This window comes from Pseudophryne corroboree, chromosome 5 (genome assembly GCF_028390025.1).
Source record: "Pseudophryne corroboree isolate aPseCor3 chromosome 5, aPseCor3.hap2, whole genome shotgun sequence".
NCBI lineage: Eukaryota > Metazoa > Chordata > Amphibia > Anura > Myobatrachidae > Pseudophryne > Pseudophryne corroboree.
The window spans coordinates 454,791,732-454,813,489 of record NC_086448.1 but is presented as its reverse complement, the minus strand read 5'-3'; the positions used below and the strand labels follow the sequence as shown (position 1 = coordinate 454,813,489).

The following is a 21,758-nucleotide window of genomic DNA, read 5'->3' as shown; positions in this document are numbered from 1 at the left end:
ACAGAACACAATTGGAAAAGACAAGAGGAAAAGACAAAAAACCCTTGTTTGGGAGCACTCATTTGTAATGATAAGGATAATATGTATAGTGAAAGATATTAAGACATAACCTTTATTTAGTCCTTGAATAAAAATAAATTTTGGACAGAAAATTGGGACTCGTGTGTGTAAAAGTCTTGTTTAACCTTTTTAGCAAATGAGGTACAAGATGATAGAGATGGTGAAAATATCAGTGGAGTGGTGAGGGATACCAAATGGTCTCATTGAGATACAGGGTATCCAGAAAATCACTGTGCTTGCCTGGATTAAGGATATCAATGATAGAAACAGTATGGGCAATATTCTGAGTTTGGTCAAGATAGATCTCAAGGGGAATGTGAGAAGGGTGGAGCAAGGAATGTGATCGAGCTTCCCTTGGTGGATTTTAATGTGGTGGGGTAGGTAACACAAAGGCCCACTGCACCTGGTATTCTCAGGAGGTTTCCCGTCCTAGTACTGGCCAGGCCATGCCTGCTTAGCTTCCGAGATCAGATAAAATCGGGAGTATTCAGGGTAGTATGGCAGTGGGCCGTTATCAAAAAGAAATGGAAAAGAGAGGGAGAGTCACTTCTATTTTCTGTACTCTAATGAATCAATACCATGGAGGTCTGAGATAGTTTTTCCAGATTAGAGAGTGTGTATGGGGGTTTATAGGATGCAGGTTTCTCCCTTAAAATGGCCCACTGCACCTGGTATTCTCAGGAGGTTCCCCTTCCTAATACTGACCAGGCCATACCTGCTTAGCTTCCGAGATCGGACAGGATCGGGCGTATTTAGGGTAGTATGGCCGTGGGCCGCTGATAAGGGGGAACAGAGGGTCACACTCCCCTTACTGTATTTTACATAAATCAGCACAAAAATGGTATGAAATGGTATTTCCAGAAAAGAGTGTTGAGCAGAAAAAAATGTGGTTAACAGAAAAAAAAATATATGCAAAGTAATAGACTAATATGTTATGTTCTGCGAGTGCAGGGTTGTTTGCTAACTGGGAGGAACCCACAATACAATTTATGAGCTCAAGGCTGGCTCACAGAGAATTTTTAAACACAAAATGTGCAATATTACTTGCTCCATAGAAACAAAAATCAGTAAGTAAATGAAGAATATATAGGTTTTAGAGCTCAGGGCTGGCGAGCCAGTATTTACCCTGCACAGAAACAATATAACCCACCCAAATCTAACTCTCTCTGCACATGTTAAATCTGCCCCCCCTGTAGTGCACATGGTTTTGCCCATCTGCTAACAAATTAACTTCTACGATCAGGTCTGAATTAGGCCCTCTATGCAGTCTGGCTGGCCACATAGATAACTGTTAAAATGTTCTTCCAAAAATGGCTACCGCCTGAAAGAGGACAGTTTTGATGGATGCTAGAGTTGGTGGCGGCTATTTTGAGAGGGACATTTATACACGACCTGGGGAGAGGAGACAGCAGGCAATGGCACAGAAGTGCCAGAAATGTGGCAGCGGCAGGGGCAGCAGTGGAGAGAGCACCTGGAGCAGGATCCACAACAGAGGGAGCACACGGAATGGGGTGGCAGTGGAGGGAACACATGGAGCAGTAGCCACAGAGAGCACACGGAGCAGGGGCGGCACAGAGGGAGCACCTACAGAAGGCCTGGCTAGCAGCAGCATGAAACAACCCCTGAAAATGAGCAGGACCAGGTACAGTGCACATTTGAAGGGACATTCTGATTTTTTCTAAGTGGAGCATGGTGCAAGGGGCATTACGGTGTGGGGTATGCTTTGGTGCAAGGGGCATTACTGTGTGGTGCATACTTTGGTGCAAGGGGCATTACTGTGAGGGGCTTAATATGGTGGAATTTTTTTGTTCCTGTGGTGGCCGAGGTCTGTTGGTGCGAGGTCAAAAACTAGGGAGGAAAATTGTATTTTCATGTGAGGCCACTCATATTTAGCAAAGCCATGCCAATTTTTATGAGGCCATGCCCACTTTTCGGGGGTGCGCACAAAAAAGTACTTTTTTTTACTGTTCGCACTGCGAGACAAATTGGCTAGAAACAGCCCTGATCCTGGAAAGTATGTTGTGGGCTGCAGAAAGACAGGTGAATTGCTGACTGAAATGTCCTCCAGGTGTTCACTAATTTTAGTCTTTTAAAAAAACTGTGGATGCCAAGTGTAGGGAGTGTGGACATTTTCTTGGGGGGGTGTAATTTATCTAGTCTTGGGCAGGTAAAAAGATTAAAATCACCACACAATATTGTACAGCTGTCAAATCTGCTATTAGTTTCTGAAAGAATACTTTAGAGTATATATTTGGTACATATGCATTGCATAAAAATATAAGGGGATCCAAGCTGGCATACAGGCATTTCGGGATGCTGGTGGTCGGAACACCAATGCCGGGATTGCAACACAGGTCACAAGGCTGATGCTGGGATCCTGACATCGATCACAATGCTGGCACTGGAATTCCGACTACCGGCATCCCAAACGTAAGTATGCTGGGGAGGGTTAGGGTTAGGCTAGACTGTGGAGGGAGGGTTAGGTTTAGGCACTAAGAAGGGGGGATTAGGGTTAGACACCACCAGGGAGGGTTAGGGTTAGGCTGTGCCGGGAGGGTTAGGATCAGGCTGTGGTAAAGGAGAATTAGAGAGGTAGAGTGTTAGAACACTTGCCAACAAGGTGTCGGGATTCTGCCACTGTTAGTATATTGTAATACAGTAGTCCCAGAACTGTGAGCATGTTCAGTAAGTCAACTATGGACTACTGGCATAGCACATTTAACTTCTATACAAATGTGGTAAATTATCTTTTTCCTGGTTCAAGCTCAAAATCTGACTTGGCTTGAACCTGAGCAAAGTGAAAATTAACATTAATTGAATACCACAAAGAATTTGGAATGTAACTTAACAAGCAACACAACCATCATGGAATAGGACTATAAAAGAATAGAATATTAAACATGCTGTAAGCATGGTATATTGCAATAGTTCTCATGTAGGACCATGACCAGGTGATACATACTGTTTCTTAATAAGAAAGTGACATGAGGTTGTCATATCAATTATGGTCCAATTCATATAGTACTAAGTATATAATAACTAACAGGAAGTGATAATCACTATGAGTATAATATGTCTTACGTGGATAGGGCTGCAATATTATTTAACATACTGTACAGTGCAGGTTTGGAAGTCCGGATTTTCTCAGTTGCACAGGGCCAGCTGGAAATCATCACTGAAAGACAGGAATGGTTTCAAATCATCATCCATACATTGCTCTTTGCACTGACGCAGAATGGCGGCCAGCAAGTAGGCTGGAGTTTCAATAGTGTCAGGGACTTTCTGAACTACAGTAGCTGTGCCAGAAAGCACAGAAGATTGTGGCTGTATTCTATCATAGCAGACTGACTGCTAGCCCTTTAGTGTTAAGACATTTATCCACACCTGTATCTCTAATCACTGTAACTGTTTGTCCAGGATTTGTGGGTGTATGTTAAAATATAGTGTCTGCTGCAATTAAAAGACAGTGCTTTACTGTGAACCTGCTTTTCGTGTGTCCTAATTTCTGTGACCCTGTTATAGTAGATAATTTAAACACCTAAATAGGGTTACTCTTGGGCGCATTTTTAGGACTTGGGAGTGAGACCCACTCTGTGTACCAGCTCTACTACTAGGTCCCAGAAATCCCTCTCTATTCCCAACAAATAGGGCAAGGTTTTACAGACAAACAAATCTAGCTCAGGGCCCTTGACAAACTCAAACTCTTGGAGTCCCAGGGGCAAACGCAGGATTTACTGGGGGGGGGGGGGGGGGTTCCGTAGGAGTATATATATATATATATATATATATATACACAGTATATATATATATATATATATATTAGAGATGAGCGGGTTCGGTTTCTCTGAAACCGAACCCGCACGAACTTCATGTTTTTTTTACGGGTCCGAGCAGACTCGGATCCTCCCGCCTTGCTCGGTTAACCCGAGCGCGCCCGAACGTCATCATGACGCTGTCGGATTCTCGCGAGACTCGGATTCTATATAAGGAGCCGCGCGTCGCCGCCATTTTCACACGTGCATTGAGATTGATAGGGAGAGGACGTGGCTGGCGTCCTCTCCATTAGAAATTAGATTAGAAGAGAGAGAGAGATTGTGCAGAGTCAGACAGAGTTTACCACAGTGACCAGTGCAGTTGTTGTTAGTTAACTTTTATTTATTTTAATATAATATATCCGTTCTCTGCTATATCCGTTCTCTGCCTGAAAAAAAACGATACACAGCAGCAGCCAGTCACACAGTGTGACTCAGTCTGTGTGCACTCAGCTCAGCCCAGTGTGCTGCACATCAATGTATAAAAGGCAAAGCTTATAATAATTGTGGGGGAGACTGGGGAGCACTGCAGGTTGTTATAGCAGGAGCCCCCAGGAGTACATAATATTATATTAATTTAAAATTAAACAGTGCACACTTTTGCTGCAGGAGTGCCACTGCCAGTGTGACTAGTGGTGACCAGTGCCTGACCACCAGTATAGTAGTATATTGTTGTATGTATTGTATACTATCTCTTTATCAACCAGTCTATATTAGCAGCAGACACAGTACAGTGCGGTAGTTCACGGCTGTGGCTACCTCTGTGTCGGCAGTCGGAACTCGGCAGGCAGTCCGTCCATCCATAATTGTATTACAATATATACCACCTAACCGTGGTATTTTTTTTTCTTTCTTTATACCGTCGTCATAGTGTCATACTAGTTGTTACGAGTATACTACTATCTCTTTATCAACCAGTGTACAGTGCGGTAGTTCACGGCTGTGGCTACCTCTGTGTCGGCAGTCGGCAGGCAGTCCGTCCATCCATAATTGTATTATTATTATAATATATACCACCTAACCGTGGTTTTTTTTTCATTCTTTATACCGTCATAGTGTCATACTAGTTGTTACGAGTATACTACTATCTCTTTATCAACCAGTGTACAGTGCGGTAGTTCACGGCTGTGGCTACCTCTGTGTCGGCAGTCGGCAGGCAGTCCGTCCATCCATAATTGTATTATTATTATAATATATACCACCTAACCGTGGTTTTTTTTTCATTCTTTATACCGTCGTCATAGTGTCATACTAGTTGTTACGAGTATACTACTACCTCTTTATCAACCAGTGTACAGTGCGGTAGTTCACGGCTGTGGCTACCTCTGTGTCGGCAGTCGGCAGGCAGTCCGTCCATCCATAATTGTATTATTATTATAATATATACCACCTAACCGTGGTTTTTTTTTCATTCTTTATACCGTCGTCATAGTGTCATACTAGTTGTTACGAGTATACTACTATCTCTTTATCAACCAGTGTACAGTGCGGTAAGTTCACGGCTGTGGCTACCTCTGTGTCGGCAGTCGGCAGGCAGTCCGTCCATCCATAATTGTATTATTATTATAATATATACCACCTAACTGTGGTATTTTTTTTTCTTTCTTTATACCGTCGTCATAGTGTCATACTAGTTGTTACGAGTATACTACTATCTCTTTATCAACCAGTGTACAGTGCGGTAGTTCACGGCTGTGGCTACCTCTGTGTCGGCAGTCGGCAGGCAGTCCGTCCATCCATAATTGTATTATTATTATAATATATACCACCTAACTGTGGTATTTTTTTTTCTTTCTTTATACCGTCGTCATAGTGTCATACTAGTTGTTACGAGTATACTACTATCTCTTTATCAACCAGTGTACAGTGCGGTAGTTCACGGCTGTGGCTACCTCTGTGTCGGCAGTCGGCAGGCAGTCCGTCCATCCATAATTGTATTATTATTATAATATATACCACCTAACCGTGGTTTTTTTTTCATTCTTTACACCGTCGTCATAGTGTCATACTAGTTGTTACGAGTATACTACTATCTCTTTATCAACCAGTGTACAGTGCGGTAGTTCACGGCTGTGGCTACCTCTGTGTCGGCAGTCGGCAGGCAGTCCGTCCATCCATAATTGTATTATTATTATAATATATACCACCTAACTGTGGTATTTTTTTTTCTTTCTTTATACCGTCGTCATAGTGTCATACTAGTTGTTACGAGTATACTACTATCTCTTTATCAACCAGTGTACAGTGCGGTAGTTCACGGCTGTGGCTACCTCTGTGTCGGCAGTCGGCAGGCAGTCCGTCCATCCATAATTGTATTATTATTATAATATATACCACCTAACCGTGGTTTTTTTTTCATTCTTTATACCGTCATAGTGTCATACTAGTTGTTACGAGTATACTACTATCTCTTTATCAACCAGTGTACAGTGCGGTAGTTCACGGCTGTGGCTACCTCTGTGTCGGCAGTCGGCAGGCAGTCCGTCCATCCATAATTGTATTATTATTATAATATATACCACCTAACTGTGGTATTTTTTTTTCTTTCTTTATACCGTCGTCATAGTGTCATACTAGTTGTTACGAGTATACTACTATCTCTTTATCAACCAGTGTACAGTGCGGTAGTTCACGGCTGTGGCTACCTCTGTGTCGGCAGTCGGCAGGCAGTCCGTCCATCCATAATTGTATTATTATTATAATATATACCACCTAACCGTGGTTTTTTTTTCATTCTTTATACCGTCATAGTGTCATACTAGTTGTTACGAGTATACTACTATCTCTTTATCAACCAGTGTACAGTGCGGTAGTTCACGGCTGTGGCTACCTCTGTGTCGGCACTCGGCAGGCAGTCCGTCCATCCATAATTGTATTATTATTATAATATATACCACCTAACCGTGGTTTTTTTTTCATTCTTTATACCGTCGTCATAGTGTCATACTAGTTGTTACGAGTATACTACTATCTCTTTATCAACCAGTGTACAGTGCGGTAGTTCACGGCTGTGGCTACCTCTGTGTCGGCAGTCGGCAGGCAGTCCGTCCATCCATAATTGTATTATTATTATAATATATACCACCTAACCGTGGTTTTTTTATACCACCTAACCGTGGCAGTCCGTCCATAATTGTATACTAGTATCCAATCCATCCATCTCCATTGTTTACCTGAGGTGCCTTTTAGTTCTGCCTATAAAATATGGAGAACAAAAAAGTTGAGGTTCCAAAATTAGGGAAAGATCAAGATCCACTTCCACCTCGTGCTGAAGCTGCTGCCACTAGTCATGGCCGAGACGATGAAATGCCAGCAACGTCGTCTGCCAAGGCCGATGCCCAATGTCATAGTACAGAGCATGTCAAATCCAAAACACCAAATATCAGAAAAAAAAGGACTCCAAAACCTAAAATAAAATTGTCGGAGGAGAAGCGTAAACTTGCCAATATGCCATTTACCACACGGAGTGGCAAGGAACGGCTGAGGCCCTGGCCTATGTTCATGGCTAGTGGTTCAGCTTCACATGAGGATGGAAGCACTCAGCCTCTCGCTAGAAAACTGAAAAGACTCAAGCTGGCAAAAGCACCGCAAAGAACTGTGCGTTCTTTGAAATCCCAAATCCACAAGGAGAGTCCAATTGTGTCGTTTGCGATGCCTGACCTTCCCAACACTGGACGTGAAGAGCATGCGCCTTCCACTATTTGCATGCCCCCTGCAAGTGCTGGAAGGAGCACCCGCAGTCCAGTTCCTGATAGTCAGATTGAAGATGTCAGTGTTGAAGTACACCAGGATGAGGAGGATATGGGTGTTGCTGGCGCTGGGGAGGAAATTGACCAGGAGGATTCTGATGGTGAGGTGGTTTGTTTAAGTCAGGCACCCGGGGAGACACCTGTTGTCCGTGGGAGGAATATGGCCGTTGACATGCCAGGTGAAAATACCAAAAAAATCAGCTCTTCGGTGTGGAGGTATTTCACCAGAAATGCGGACAACAGGTGTCAAGCCGTGTGTTCCCTTTGTCAAGCTGTAATAAGTAGGGGTAAGGACGTTAACCACCTCGGAACATCCTCCCTTATACGTCACCTGCAGCGCATTCATAATAAGTCAGTGACAAGTTCAAAAACTTTGGGTGACAGCGGAAGCAGTCCACTGACCAGTAAATCCCTTCCTCTTGTAACCAAGCTCACGCAAACCACCCCACCAACTCCCTCAGTGTCAATTTCCTCCTTCCCCAGGAATGCCAATAGTCCTGCAGGCCATGTCACTGGCAAGTCTGACGAGTCCTCTCCTGCCTGTGATTCCTCCGATGCATCCTTGCGTGTAACGCCTACTGCTGCTGGCGCTGCTGTTGTTGCCGCTGGGAGTCGATGGTCATCCCAGAGGGGAAGTCGTAAGCCCACTTGTACTACTTCCAGTAAGCAATTGACTGTTCAACAGTCCTTTGCGAGGAAGATGAAATATCACAGCAGTCATCCTACTGCAAAGCGGATAACTGAGTCCTTGACAACTATGTTGGTGTTAGACGTGCGTCCGGTATCCGCCGTTAGTTCACAGGGAACTAGACAATTTATTGAGGCAGTGTGCCCCCGTTACCAAATACCATCTAGGTTCCACTTCTCTAGGCAGGCGATACCGAGAATGTACACGGACGTCAGAAAAAGACTCACCAGTGTCCTAAAAAATGCAGTTGTACCCAATGTCCACTTAACCACGGACATGTGGACAAGTGGAGCAGGGCAGGGTCAGGACTATATGACTGTGACAGCCCACTGGGTAGATGTATGGACTCCCGCCGCAAGAACAGCAGCGGCGGCACCAGTAGCAGCATCTCGCAAACGCCAACTCTTTCCTAGGCAGGCTACGCTTTGTATCACCGCTTTCCAGAATACGCACACAGCTGAAAACCTCTTACGGCAACTGAGGAAGATCATCGCGGAATGGCTTACCCCAATTGGACTCTCCTGTGGATTTGTGGCATCGGACAACGCCAGCAATATTGTGTGTGCATTAAATATGGGCAAATTCCAGCACGTCCCATGTTTTGCACATACCTTGAATTTGGTGGTGCAGAATTTTTAAAAAAACGACAGGGGCGTGCAAGAGATGCTGTCGGTGGCCAGAAAAATTGCGGGACACTTTCGGCGTACAGGCACCACGTACAGAAGACTGGAGCACCACCAAAAACTACTGAACCTGCCCTGCCATCATCTGAAGCAAGAAGTGGTAACGAGGTGGAATTCAACCCTCTATATGCTTCAGAGGTTGGAGGAGCAGCAAAAGGCCATTCAAGCCTATACAATTGAGCACGATATAGGAGATGGAATGCACCTGTCTCAAGTGCAGTGGAGAATGATTTCAACGTTGTGCAAGGTTCTGATGCCCTTTGAACTTGCCACACGTGAAGTCAGTTCAGACACTGCCAGCCTGAGTCAGGTCATTCCCCTCATCAGGCTTTTGCAGAAGAAGCTGGAGGCATTGAAGAAGGAGCTAACACGGAGCGATTCCGCTAGGCATGTGGGACTTGTGGATGCAGCCCTTAATTCGCTTAACAAGGATTCACGGGTGGTCAATCTGTTGAAATCAGAGCACTACATTTTGGCCACCGTGCTCGATCCTAGATTTAAAGCCTACCTTGGATCTCTCTTTCCGGCAGACACAGGTCTGCTGGGGTTGAAAGACCTGCTGGTGACAAAATTGTCAAGTCAAGCGGAACGCGACCTGTCAACATCTCCTCCTTCACATTCTCCCGCAACTGGGGGTGCGAGGAAAAGGCTCAGAATTCCGAGCCCACCCGCTGGCGGTGATGCAGGGCAGTCTGGAGCGACTGCTGATGCTGACATCTGGTCCGGACTGAAGGACCTGACAACGATTACGGACATGTCGTCTACTGTCACTGCATATGATTCTCTCAACATTGATAGAATGGTGGAGGATTATATGAGTGACCGCATCCAAGTAGGCACGTCACACAGTCCGTACTTATACTGGCAGGAAAAAGAGGCAATTTGGAGGCCCTTGCACAAACTGGCTTTATTCTACCTAAGTTGCCCTCCCACAAGTGTGTACTCCGAAAGAGTGTTTAGTGCCGCCGCTCACCTTGTCAGCAATCGGCGTACGAGGTTACATCCAGAAAATGTGGAGAAGATGATGTTCATTAAAATGAATTATAATCAATTCCTCCGCGGAGACATTGACCAGCAGCAATTGCCTCCACAAAGTACACAGGGAGCTGAGATGGTGGATTCCAGTGGGGACGAATTGATAATCTGTGAGGAGGGGGATGTACACGGTGATATATCGGAGGGTGAAGATGAGGTGGACATCTTGCCTCTGTAGAGCCAGTTTGTGCAAGGAGAGATTAATTGCTTCTTTTTTGGGGGGGGTCCAAACCAACCCGTCATATCAGTCACAGTCGTGTGGCAGACCCTGTCACTGAAATGATGGGTTGGTTAAAGTGTGCATGTCCTGTTTTGTTTATACAACATAAGGGTGGGTGGGAGGGCCCAAGGATAATTCCATCTTGCACCTCTTTTTTCTTTTCTTTTTCTTTGCATCATGTGCTGATTGGGGAGGGTTTTTTGGAAGGGACATCCTGCGTGACACTGCAGTGCCACTCCTAGATGGGCCCGGTGTTTGTGTCGGCCACTAGGGTCGCTTATCTTTCTCACACAGTCAGCTACCTCATTGCGCCTCTTTTTTTCTTTGCGTCATGTGCTGTTTGGGGAGGGTTTTTTGGAAGGGACATCCTGCGTGACACTGCAGTGCCACTCCTAGATGGGCCCGGTGTTTGTGTCGGCCACTAGGGTCGCTTATCTTACTCACACAGCGACCTCGGTGCAAATTTTAGGACTAAAAATAATATTGTGAGGTGTGATGTGTTCAGAATAGGCTGAAAATGAGTGTAAATTATGTTTTTTGAGGTTAATAATACTTTGGGATCAAAATTACCCCCAAATTCTATGATTTAAGCTGTTTTTTAGGGTTTTTTGAAAAAAACACCCGAATCCAAAACACACCCGAATCCGACAAAAAAAATTCGGTGAGGTTTTGCCAAAACGCGGTCGAACCCAAAACACGGCCGCGGAACCGAACCCAAAACCAAAACACAAAACCCGAAAAATTTCAGGCGCTCATCTCTAATATATATATATATATATATGTATTGTGTGAGTCTGTATAAAAAAAATATTTCTATTTTGTATATGTGTGTCACACACACACACGTATACATTACACACGCACACAACACACCACTAACATACTATACACACATACTGTACCCGAGGCCAGGCTGAGAGGAGAAAACCAGGTCCTCTGGACAGTCTATGCCAGTGATTTTTAACCTTTTTAAACTTGTACATTTTTTTAAAATCAAATATATTGACTGAAATAAAACAAATACATTCACCCCCACAGTAATAAAACATAGAAATAGTAATTCCACACACTGTCCCCCACAGTAAATACACCACACTGTCCCCTAAAGTAATTCCATAAACTGTCCCCCCCACAGTAATTCCACACATTGTGTCCACATAGTAATGCCACACATTGTACCCCCCCTACAGTAATTCCACACACTACCCACATCGTAATTCCACTCGTCTTAACCCCTCATAGTAATGCCACACATTGTACCTCCCTTCCCCCACAGTAATTCCACACACTGTGCCCACATCATTTTCCCACACATTGTAAACACACACAACAATAGTTCCAAAACTATAATTCAATCAAATAAAAAATAAAAAACCCCACTGGCTTCAACCTAGGTTTACAGCTCAGTAATGGAGATGCAAACTCCATGCAGCTGGAACTGGAAGTCTCAGAGTGAGCTTTAAATAGATTCCCTGATTTTGAAACTGATTTTGAAACTGGCACCAGAGTGGCATCAGTCGAGATAGGCTGACCATGACTTTACTCCATTGTGCAAGTGCCGAAACCTGACTGACGGCGGGATCCAGGCAGCACGTCAGGCAGTGGGGACCAGGAAGCATGGCCAACAGCAGCCCATACATTGTGTCCATGTATCACTGTCTAACATTACTAATCACAAGTGTACCAAACTTAAGTAATTTACTCTATGTTTACTTTTATGACAAGTCTCAGAATTTTAGGTGTATCTAACCTCTGGCATTAACCATGACTGAGTTTACCAAACCGGTGTATTTATAATGAGTGCAGTGTGTGCGTGGTCCAGGGGGCCCACACTGCACACCCTGCTGTCGTTTTATTCAATACTTACTCTCTGGAGTCCCGTGTCGGCAGCAGTGGTGCTGCAGAAGTCATCAGGAAAATGGAGCTGCGGACACTTTGTGCATGTGCACTACGTAAATCACTAGGAAAATGGCTGCCGCACCATTTTACCAGAGATCTTCACATGCACATTGGACTCTGGGACAACGCTATTGTCTCCTAGTGACCCTAGTGCCTAGAGCAGAGATTTTCAACCTTTTACAACTCGCGGCACACTGAACAAGTATTAACTATTACCAAGGCACACACAAATATAATGGTGATGCATGGTGCAGTTGTGTGTCCTAGGTTGTCATGTCGCAGCTTCTCCATATGTAACGCCTGAGCCACATCTGAGAAAGCCAGAAGAGCCCAACACTGCCCGGGCCCAAAATTAGAACTGGCTCTGCAACCACTAAACCCATCTGTATTGATCGTTCCAGGGCCTCAGTAGCAGCAAAACACTGATGGTCCTGGCTCTGCTTCTATGGCGGCACACCTGGAGACTGCTCAGGGCACACTAGAGTGCCACGGCACAGTGGTTGAAAAACACTGGCCTAGAGTATACAGCGCCGCCGGCCGGAGAGTAGGGGGCCCAGACAAAGTCTGCACACGGGCCTCTTTCTCTCTAAATGCGCCGCTGGTTTGGCATTAATTATATATCTTCCAAATGTGCTTAACCTCTAACATTACCATGGCTGTGCTAATTGATCATTTCTGCTTTCCAAGTGTACAGAATCACTGGCATTGACCCTGACTCTGTTTGGCTTCCAACATGCTTACAGTACATTTTGCCATTAACCCTGCTTATTGATAAAACCTGGACATTAACTCTGATCACAGCAACTGAAGCTTATGTGGCCTACAGCTATTGGTATTGATTTGTGAAAATACTGCAAATAATCTGGTAATACATCTACAACAAGACATGTTTCTGTTTTCATCAATATACATACAACTCTCCTCAAAATAATTATTTTAATATAATATTCGCACTACTATAACTATAAAATTCACTATACTACATTCATTAATTTTATGCATTAATCCAGTCAGAACATAAGAATCTCATTATTATGCCCAATAGTATTATCTACAGTTTATTAGAGCCTAGCTGAATACCCGTGTTTCGCTACGTAATTTAAAGATTAATGCCAATCTTTGTCAAGTCGCATCTCTGGGCTTTCCCAGATTGATGTTGTCAAAATGCTGGTGCTGAGGAGAATAATCCCCCTCCTTCTCTGCCCCGTCTCGGTTCTGATGCTGCCCTGCTCAGTACTGTAAATACTGGGATGACAGGCCAAGCTCTGCCCGCTGTATGTTAAATATGTAAGGTTTGCAGGCTGATTCTATTCCAAAGGGCCCTAGGTCTCCTTGCTTAGCTTCTCGCTCTTCATAGGGCTCCTCCTTTGAGGTACAAAGGTAAAGATTTTTGCACAACACGTAAGGTCACTGTGAGAGCTGTTGGCACCCTTTACACAGCAGATAAGCAGTTGTTGACTATCAAGCTTTCCAGGAACAGAGCATTGTGTCGCCCCACCCCCCGCTCCGTGACTTGGTATTGGCGGTGACATGACTCTTCTCTGTGAGGGGGAAATTTCCAATAATCATCTCATCCCTTTTAAAGTCTATGTGGGTGGAAATTTGAAATATTCCTTCATAGTGGGTGCCTGTGTCACAAAGGCAAGCTACTGACCAAATGTCCTTATTGTTCAGGAGATTTTGCGATGAGTCAGTGGTATTTGCTATATACAGTATATATATATATATATATATATATACATACAGTGGTCGAAGTGGGCCGGTATGCGGCGGTATGGCATACTGGCACTTCTTACCACTGAACCCGGAAGTGCAGCAGGAGACGGGGGAAGTGGCCATCCTACTGCACTAAGGATGCTGCTACCGTCCCTGCCCGGTGCCGGACCTGTGAGGCTCACATACCCGCAAGCTTGACCGTGACTCACTACGTACATAGCGGAACTGCTGAGCTCCGACAGATGTACCGTAGTGTATAGTCACCTGTTTTGCGATAGACTGGCAGCCGGGGGAGGGGGGGGGGTGTTCCGAGTACCTAGAAACCCCTCCTGGCCACCGATGTGTCACAAAACAGGTGACTATACACTACAGGTACGTCCACTGGAGCTCAGCCGCTATGTATGTAGTGAGTCACAGTCAGGCTTGCCTCTGGCATGCTGTGGTGCTGTCTATGGAGGGTAGGGGGTGCTGGGGTGGTCATTTTGGTTCAGCTGTGCTGTCTGTCTATGGAGGAGGGGGGGATAATCTCTATGTAGCTTTCTCTCTATGTAGCTCTCTCTCCCCAACTCACCATTTACAGTAGCTCTTTCTCCAAGTAGTTTGCTCTTTCTCTCTCTTTTCCATCTCTCTCACCATTTCTCTCTCTCTCACCATGTCTGTCTCATTATCTGTCTCTTGCTCTCACCATGCCTCTCTCTCTCTCTCACCATCTCACTCTCGCCATTTCTCTCTCTCTCTTGCCACTTTTCTCTCTAGACATGTCTTTCACGCCATGTCTGTCTCTATCTCCCCTCACGTGCCTCTCTCTCTCACCATGTGTCTCTCTTGCCATGTCTGTCTCGCCATGTCTCTCTCTCTTACTTTTGCCATCTCATTATTGCCATGTTTCTCTCTTCCTCTTGCCATATCTCTCTCGACATGTCTCTTCCGTGACATTTCCCTCTCTCCCTTCCCATGCCTCTCTCACTCTCTCGCCATATCTTGTCATATCTCTTTCTCATGTCTATTTCTCATGTCCCTTTCTCTCTTGCCATGTCTCTCTTCCTGTCTCCCACCCTTCATGTTTGCACATTCTGTATACGGAAACCCCCCTCTAAAATTCCTGAGTTTGCCCCTGGCTCTAGGCTCTCTGCCACTCACCGCCGCTGACCACAAATGGTGGCAGTCAGAGGTACCTCACCACCGCTGCACCAAAGGCATCCTTCTAACCGCTACCCATGGGCTTCTCCACTGCCGCCGACTACACCTCTGCACAGCTGCCGACCACAGTCCCTTCCGCACCTCCGCTGCTCATCTCATTAGGTAATGTTCCCCTGCTTCCCTATGTCCCTCTGTCACTCTTCCTGTCCCTGCTGTCACTCTCCCTGTCGCTGCCGTCCCTGCTGTCACTCTCTCTGTCGTCACTCCCTCTGTCCCTGCTGTCACTCTCTCCCTGTCCCTGAATTGTGGATCATACAGTGTGGCATATTGTGAATTTTGGCTCATTCCGTGTGTTGTAATATGAATTTCGGCTCATTCAGTGTGCTATAATGTGAATTTCGGCTCATTCAGTGTGCTATAATGTGAATTTTGGCACATTCCGTGTGCTGTAATGTGAATTTTGGCTCATACCGTGTGCTATCATATGAATTTTGGCTCCTACCATGTGCTATAATGTGAATTTCGGCTCATTCAGTGTGCTATAATGTGAATTTCAGCTCCTACCGTGTGCCATAATGTGAATTTTGGCTCATTCACTGTGCTATAATGTGAATTTCGGCTCATTCAGTGTGCTATAATGTAAATTTTTGCTCTTTCCGTGTGCTATAATGTGAACTTCAGCTCATACTGTGTGCTATAATATGAATTTCGGCTCCTACCGTGTGCTGTAATGTGAATTTTGGCTCATACTGTGTGCTAGAATGTGAAAGGGGCACCAGTAAGGGGTCCTACTATTGTGGTGCATAATGTGTATAAAGGGTATAAGGGGGTGGTAAACTACACTGAAGGACACCCCCCCTTTTGAGTGGCCATGCCCCCTTTTGGCACGCATAACTACAACCTTCAATTTTCCATGCCTCCACTTCAAAATTTCCACTTTGACCACTGTGTGTGTATATATATATATATATATATACAGACTACCTTTTTGCCCGCACCTTCGCCCATGTGGAAATTACTACAATAAGACTATTTATATTGTGCCTATCTTCAAGTTTAAGTTCACTACCCCTTCTCACCCCCCATGCTGTTGGGGGCTGAACTTGGACTGAAAGGGCATCAGGAGTGTCACTATTCATCTCACTGACCCCGAAAACTATGGATTTTTACATGTCACCCCCTTCCCACACCCACCCCTAAGGGTGCTAGGGGTGTCTTACCCCCACAGTATTTTTTCCAGATTGTAAGTCATATGGGTGCCAAGTTTGGTGTAAATTGCCTGAGTGTCACACTGGTGCTGCTGCATAACCCTAAGTATTGCATTGGTGCTGTATTTTTGTCACTACCTGCCAGTGAGTTGTTTGCCTGTTCCTTGCTTCTACTTTTTTGCAGTTGGACTATGGGGGTAATTCCAAGTTGATCGCAGCAGGAAATTTTTTAGCAGTTGGACAAAACCATGTGCACTGCAGGGGGGGCAGATGTAACATGTGCAGAGAGAGATAGATTTGGGTGTGGTGAGTTCAATCTGCAATCTAAATTGCAGTGTAAAAATAAAGCAGCCAGTATTTACCCTGCACAGAAACAAAATAACCCACCCAAATCTAACTCTCTCTGCAAATGTTATATCTGCCTCCCCTGCAGTGCACATGGTTTTGCCCAACTGCTAAAAAAAATTATGCTGCAATCAACTTGGAATTACTCCCTATGTTTGCTCCTTTCCATTCCTCTGGAATTACTCCTGTAGCTAGTGACTGGTTGAAAATAGAGATGAGCGGATTCGGTTTTACTCGGTTTTACTCGGTTCTCAAAACCGAATCTTATTGGCTATCCAAAACACGTGACATCCGTGAGCCAATAAGATGTCGTTTTGAGAACCGAGTAAAACCGAGTAAAACCGAATCCGCTCATCTCTAGTGAAAAATTCTGTTAATGGTGCTACCAGCATCCCTTTAAGCTGTTTTAGTATCTTTGGATGTATCCCATCGGGCTCCATTGATTTATCCACTTTCAGCTTTGAGATTTCTCTTAGGACTTTCTCTTCTGTAAATGTGCTTGTTTTATTTTTGTGAATATCCCTGCAACTTAACTGTGGCCCCTTCCCCTCTCTTTCAGTAGTGAGTACTGAGCAAAAATAATTAAAAAGATGATCTTCTATTACATTGTCTCCCTCAACAAGACTCCAATTTTCTTCCTTAGCTTGTGCCTTTGCACATCTGATTACCTTCTTAGTCTCCTTCTGTCTAACAAAATATATCTCTTTGTCTTCATTATTTTGTTTCTGCTTATATTTCCTAAAGGTCATCTTTTTGTTTTCACAATATTTGCTACTTCTTTCGCAAACCACACTGGTTTCCTTTTCCTTGTGTTTTTCCTAACACTTTTGATACAAAGGTCTGTTAACTTTAATATTGCGTGCTTTAATGTTTCCCACCTCTCCTGAACTCCTTCCAAGTTCCTCCACTCTGCCAAAGAATTGCTTACACATTTTCCCATCCCTACAGGATCAGCCTTCCTGAAATCTAACACCTTTGATTTTGTATGGGATGAGTCAGTCTTGGTGGTATTCATGTGACCGGCGGTCAGCTGACCGACAGTCACATGACCTACCCCACCATCCCGACGGCTCACTATCCCGATGGTCGGCATGCCGACCAACAGGGACTATTTACACTCGTGGGTGTCCACGACACCCATGGAGTGGGAATAGAACCCGTGGCGACCGCAGGTCACCACCGAGCCCGCAAGGGGCCTGCTGCACTCGTCCCTTCCCACCGGGATCCCGGCGTCGGTATGTTGCCGGGATCCCGGCGTTGGTAAGCTGACCGCCGGTCAGCCGTAATACACCCAGTCTCTGTCTTTATGCTAGATGATCACAGGTTTTCACCCACTTTTAAGTCAGATATTCTGTTTACATTTGTAAGTATTAAGTCTAATATTGTGTTTTATCGAGTGGGCTCCCTCGCCAATTGGTGGAGGGATACTCCCTGCAAAGAATTTAAAATGTCCGCACTTCTAGTGGAACTAGCAACAGATACCTCCCAGTTTACTCTAGGAAGATTAAAGTATCCCATGATTATCACCTCTACTTTTATTGCCATTTAGTGATGTCCTGCAATAGTTACTTGTCCATTTCCTCTTCCTGACCTGGCTGCCTGTATATCCCCCCAATATGAAGAATCAACTTCTCCTCTGATTCTATAGTCACCCAAAGGGCCTCAGTTTTTTCTTCAATACTTTGCATTAAGGTAGTTTTTATCCTTTTTCTAACCCTCCACTGTTTCTTCCCATTCTGTCCTTCCTAAATAAAGTATATCCTGGTATAGCTATTTCCCAGTCATGATTTTCATTGCACCATGATTCAATATCTAGATTATCTCTTTTATTATTGCAATTTGTTCTGAGATTTTATTTCCTAAGCTCCTAGCATTTGCACACATAGTTTTCGGGGTTTTGTTTGTGCTTTTCCAGTTCCTAGCTGCGTTCATCTCTCTGCTTAATTTTATTTGGTTTTGATCTGAATTTTGTTCTGTTGCTGTGGATATGCTTCCTATTCCCTTTGCCTGCAGAAACAATACCTTTGGTTTGGGTGAGCAGATTGCTTTATTCCTGTTTGGTTCAATGCCCCCCTCTGCTAGTTTAAGCATCCAAACTATTCAGTTAGTATTGTTTTCCTTAAAATGGGTGCATAACTGTACTTTACAATCAAGCATTAATGAGTAAAGGAATTTTACTATACTACAATATATACAGAGTAACATTTAGCTTTTGCTGTAGTAAATAAACCATCCCATATCATAATACAGTACGTGGAAAATCAAGACAAAGTTCAATAGAGATAATCTTGAAAAAGTTAAAACTACTTGATACCTCCATTATAAGCAGGGACATAAGTTCATCCCAATCACTCCAGAAGCAAGGTGGAGATTGGTGTCCAACCTTAAAATAAAGGGGAAAAGTCCAAATGCAATCTTGCCAACGTTTCATTTTAATTAGTAAAATTTTGTCAGGACATACTGAAAACACAATCAATAATCTTACCTTAATTAGATAAAAGAAGGAAGACCTCCACTGAAATCATCACCAGTAACTGTGCGCACACTTTCAGGTCCAACTGACGTCAAGACTTCTGCGATGTGCGCCTTCCAGCACCGTTGCTATGGAAACCTATCCTGCGCACACTGCGGGTTAAGAGAGTACAGCACCACAGTGAAAAGAATGCATGGTGCTGTTTTAACCACAGCATGGTGACAAAGTGGTAGTAATTATACGATTAATGGTCCTGACATTTCCTTTTTCTGCAATTGTTGACATTGACATTTACCAGGAATTACTTCCTCTTCAATAAGAATTGGTATATCCAGCTATGTGCATGTGCTATGGACTCTTGTGTAGGACCTTCCTTTGTGAACATCTTTTTGTTTGAAATGAAAAAGGACTTGTTCCTGTTGAATCCCTCTACTCAGCACAAGATTATCTTCCTGACCCACTACATAGAAGAACTATTTGTATTTTAGCATGGAACAGAGAATGAGTTCATTCACGTAATGGAAGCTATTAATGTAATGAATGACAACATACATTTACATTCTGTATTAGTGAAACCAAAGTACATTATCTGGATGTAGAGTTTACACTGGACAATGGTCATCTACATACAGACTTTTACAGGAAACCTACACACCACAATACATTTTAACGGGTGGATAGCCAACACCCAACATCTACAATTAGCAACCTTCCACATTCTCAATTTCTTAGAGCTACAGAAACAATACCTCTGGGTTGGGGGAGTAGATTGCTTTATACATATTTGGCTCATTGTCACCCTCTGCTAGTTTAAATAGTTCTAGATGAAGAATCCAAACTATTCTGTTAGTATTGTCGTTCCCTTTGAGGTTGGATGCAGACCATCACTTTTGTATTAGCTCCTACTTTGCCAGATGGTTTGACTATGCTCTATAAATCCAAATCTCTCCTCATTGCACCACATCTGTGGCCAAACATTGAAATCTCTGATGTGATGAATTCTATCTTCCACTCTGTGTACTGGCTATACTTCTGAAAAAGTTGCATTGGTTGTCACCTGCTTCGGTGCAGTCCCTAACTTTTTAAATTCATCTTTTATGGCCATAACTTCAGCATTAGCGAGGTACTCTTTCCCCAGGTGGACAATAACATCAACCGCCCCATCTTTTCTTCCCGCCTTCACAATTCTTAGCATGTGCTCTTTATCCCTTGGAGATGAGGCTACGCGTAAGCACCTTACTTGTTTCTCTGCTTAATTTGCATTTCCCAGATGTATTCCTCTAGTAATGGAATCTCCCAAGAGAAGTGCAGTCCTTTTTGGAGATGTAATTTTCCAGTTACTATAGTTAGTAGAAGTCCCCATATTCTCCTGTTCTGTAGTGCCTCTATTAGTTGTATCTTCCAGCCCTGCAAGAACAGCATATGAGTTTTGCAGTGTCACAGTTTATGGGAGGTGTCTGTTTCCCTTTGGACATTTCTGCCTTTGGGAGCCTACAGTAGTCCAGGAAAAATGTCTTCTGGTAGCTCTCTGAGGCAGTGGTGGCCTCAAGCATACAGACATCCTACATATCTCAGCATGCAGTTTGGCTTTCTCCTCCTTCAGCAATGAAAATTGCTTACAGATTGGACAGCAGGTGAGTGTCCACAATGCCTCTCACAAAATAAATCCATTACATCCACTAAACTGCACTAGCCCATACATTGTATCAGACATTAATTGTATTGCCAATATTTGTGTTCCTGTTTATGTATTATAACTCACCTTTTTCTGTATTCTAACTCACCTACTTCTGTTTCAAACTCACAATTCCCTTAAAAATCCAAGCTTCACCTTACATTGCAGGCTACTCACAATGAGCACGCTCTAATGAGTCTGATTACCATTTAAATAGTACATCCGGCAGTTGTTAGTATGTTGATGATGTTGTTTGTATAAGTCAGCCAACAGTGGCAGCAGTTCATGGCCTTAATGAAAAGAAAGCTATTGTGATGCCTGGGCAAGAAACCAAAAAGCCACCTCTTGGGTGTAAGATTATATTTACCCAAATACTGACAATGTTTGTGAAGGCACCTGCTCCATTTATGAGGCAAAAGTTATTAGAAGTAGGGACCTTAACCATCTAGACACCTCTTCCATGTTACATAATTTGCGGCTTGTTCATGAATTTTATTTTACAAGATTATAATGTAATTAACACCCTCAGCATCAACCTCCTCATTAATGATCAGAGGTACTCTTTCCAAACAATTGGTTTGCGGGGCACAAACACAGCAAGCACTTCACCCACAAAAGTGTCAGTCTCTGTCACCGAAGTGCTTGGTTTGTTAAACTGTGCATGTATTTAATAAAAGTAGGTGGGAGGGCCCAAGGACATCTTGCATCACTTTTCTTTTCTTAATGGGCTACATTTTTTTGGGTAGATTGGGCATGGTCTTTTTTTGCAAATACATTTTTATTAGTTAATGCTCCAACACATTACTAATTGAATTAATGAATGAATGAATTAATCAATCAATCCTCTATTTTACATGGCATTTGTCTCCACCTGAGTTGCTGCAAAACAGTATTGTTATGGTCTATTTTCATATAGAAACAGTTTTACTGGTTATTTCTCCAACACATTACTAATTTAATCAATCAATCAATCAATCAATCAATCATTCTTGTATTTTTATGACCTTTTGTCTCTTTCTGAGCTGCTGGTCTATTTTGCATAGACAAACATTTTT

The 21,758-nt window shown here is 43.8% G+C and overlaps 2 pseudogenes; both read right to left on the bottom strand.

Annotated features, from left to right (window-relative positions):
* Positions 1-451: 451 nt before the first annotated feature.
* On the bottom strand, positions 452-569 carry LOC134931338 (5S ribosomal RNA; annotated as a pseudogene).
* Positions 570-716: 147 nt separating this feature from the next.
* On the bottom strand, positions 717-834 carry LOC134931641 (5S ribosomal RNA; annotated as a pseudogene).
* Positions 835-21,758: the final 20,924 nt, after the last annotated feature.